A 3377-nucleotide genomic window follows, 5' to 3' on the forward strand; every position below is an offset into this window, starting at 1 on the left:
AAATTTCTCTAAATGAAGCTCTGTTGTCTCCTTTTTTTTAATGAGAGATGACAATTTGTGCTATCTATCTGCTCTGTTCCCCATCTTCTGTGCTGTCTGTCTACCTGTTTTGATTACAGTCTTTATGTCTTCTACCTAGGTTGTATATACAGGAATCCTGTTATTTGCAATAGTAAAGCCAAGGTTCTGCTGGGTAAAGTCAAATAAAACTGTACGGATGTAAAACTGCAACTCTGTACCTTGCCAATACCTCGTAACGGTAAACACTAAGCATGCTTAACAACGACCATCATACTTTAAACTGAAAAATTGATGCAAAAAGGCAATTAGCGAGCTTATTTTTCCATATTTGTAACAAAATATATTTTATAAATGAACTTTGTAAAAATAAAGCAAACCCCTTATAGTTTTCTGAAAAGAAAACTATTGTGTTGGCTTTGTCTATCAGCCAACACTTTATTCTGTCCACCGTCAGGTCTTAGAAACTACTGAGGCTAGAGGGCTGCAAATTGGTATGTTGATCATCCACCCTCCCATTATCAAACATACCAAATTGCATCCCTCTAGCCTCCTCAGCAGTTTTTATTTTACTTAAGGGTAAAGTTAGCCATACTTACAAACTTCTTTTCCTACATCTCATTATCCCATCTTCTAGTTAAAAAAGTAAAAGAGAATGATAAAAGTATTGTTAGTAATGTTATATTCTTGCGTAAATGCGTACAGCCATAAACAACGGAACGAGAAACTGTTGTTTGCTTATAACCGAATCGGATAACAACAGCTGTGTTGCTTGTAATTCAACCATCGTGCGGTAGTGAACAATTACCGTAGTTATGTCGCAAATGACATTAATGTAGACTAGGACTGATATATTTTTACATTATAACCTTGTTTGCTATGGATAAAAGATCAGAGAGGAAATATACTGCTAAATTTAAGCTGCAAGTTGTAGCTGAAGCTGAGAAAACAATGTTCGAGCTGCTAATGACTATAAATTATCATGCATCAGCAACATGGATGAAACTCGACTGTAAATAAAATTGGAGAGAAAGTGAATCAAAACTACTGGGCATGAAAGAACACAACTACTGGGCATGAAAGAACACACATTACTGCTGTTTTCACGCTGACAAAAAAATCCTTTGGAATGGTTGCTCCATTCAAATAAATGTAGGGCCAGTTACAGCAATGGGCAAACACCTCGAATATTTTCCCAAGGTAACAGCCTGCAACATTTTGCACCACTTCCATACTCAGCAGCTTGAAAAATATAGTCTGCTAAATCCATTAAATGGCCCGGAAGTTTATGTCTTTCTGCATTTTGTTTTAATCAGGCTAATATAAATAGGCTTTAAAAAATAAAACGGCACGTCATAGTGCTTGTTAATATGATCAGAGCTCTTTTGGCTTCTGTACAGTACATTCTTAACATATCTTGATATCAGCTTAGTTTTATGGCAGCCATGTAGTGTTGCCAGAATAAATTCACAAACTTTTATCTCAAGGATACAACATACTGGTGATGAGACTTGATTTTATTGGGGCCTTCGGTAGCACTGGGACAGTAGGTCCATACATTGGATGAGATCTCTTAGATTCTTTAGATCCTTCTTACATATATTGAGATTTGGGCTGATTATAAGTGCAGTAATTGCATTTTTATGAAATAAATGTAATTTTTTAAAAGCCAAATTGATACTTTTCACATAAACTCGTTCATTCTAATGCAAGCTCCTGTCTTCCAGCTGCACAAAGTTCTCACTGCTCATGAATAAGCCAGCATGAATAATGACATATATAGTTGCTTGAAACTTGGGGATCTGTTGACATATAATACCAGCTGACTGCCATTTTATTTCTTTTAATAGGGACAGAAGTAACTTGGGTGACTTCGCAGAAGATGAATGGGCTAATTTTAAGTAATGGTTTTGCATAAGAAAGTAGCTTTCTTAAACAAAAATTATCAGATCTTAAGCTGTGTTATAACCGCTGAGCCACAGTCTTGAGCATTCTTTGGTGTAAATTTTCTTTGCTGAATTTGCTCCCACACAAATTTGTCTCTTAGCTTTTATTAAATCACTGATCATATATTGTTATTTATATAGATTCAGTTTTATTTATTGTTACAGGTTAATTACAGTATTCAAATCTGCTTACTGTGCAATACAGTAAACCCCCCTTATTTGCGGGGGATGCGTATGGAACCCCCCACGAATAGCTAAAACCCGCGAATACTTAAAACCCCTCTAAAAACACTTAGAACCGCCTATTTTGATATTTTAAACACAAGAAAAACCCTGTAAAAATGCTTATACCTGAGTATTTTAATAGTTTTATCACAAAAAGTGCATTTAGTCATGAAAATTATATGAAAATACAGTAATTAGTGAATATTCTCTGAAAAATACTGCGAATGGGTGAATTTTCCGCGAATAATGGGTAGATACTTTCCACAGAGAAATCTGCGAATACATAAGTCCCCAAATTGTGAGAACGCGAATACGGGGGTTTACTGTATACCCAGTATGTGTTTACTTCTATTCCTTTCTGTTTTCTCTTCGTTAGTTGCTGTGACCATTTTATTGAAACTAGTCAGCCTGCCTTTTTATCCTTTTTGGCAAAAGGGCATTCTTTTCTGTGAAAGCTTACTATCCAAGTTTTTAGCCTTCTTGCTTGTTCCATGTATATGTAAAGTATATAACTTGTGATGATGATGACTGGAAAACTATCTTTATATGTGTATAATTGGGGTTTTGTGGAGAATTCCTACTCAAATGCAAACCTTATGATTTCATTTATAGTTTCATCTACCGTAAGCAAACGATAAAGAATACTGTTCCAAGGAGGTGCCAATAATAGTTTATAGAGCACAAAGTTTCCATGTTGGGTTGGCCCTGATTATTGTGAGACCTTTGTTGCTAGCCATGGCTGGTACAATAATTGAGGAAGCATACTGCTGTTTTCTTTTTAAGAAAACCAGGAGAGGTTGCTAGGTTGCTTTTACAGACCTTGCAGGGTTGGATTCATGATGATGGATGCAGTCCTAAGCAGTTCCTTATATGGATGAGACAAACCTGTTCTGAAACAAGATGTTAGTCTCTTGGGAAGAGGAGACTGCTTCAGGGATCAAAGCAGCCAGCAGCCATATCAGTTTTGCATTCCTTTTCATTCGTATCATTCAAAGAATTCCTGGACACTAGAGGTGTTTATTTAGGCACAGCTATTCACTAGGTTGATAAATAGTTACATGTTACCTAATTTAATTGGTCTTATTTTCTGTTAAAACAGCAATGAATGCATGGGACAGTTGGTCATAAAGTTACATTATAAATTGTATTGCTTAATGATACCGGAAAAATGGGGTTAATATAAAGAGA

Source organism: Macrobrachium rosenbergii, chromosome 43, assembly GCF_040412425.1.
Source record: "Macrobrachium rosenbergii isolate ZJJX-2024 chromosome 43, ASM4041242v1, whole genome shotgun sequence".
NCBI classification, from domain to species: domain Eukaryota; kingdom Metazoa; phylum Arthropoda; class Malacostraca; order Decapoda; family Palaemonidae; genus Macrobrachium; species Macrobrachium rosenbergii.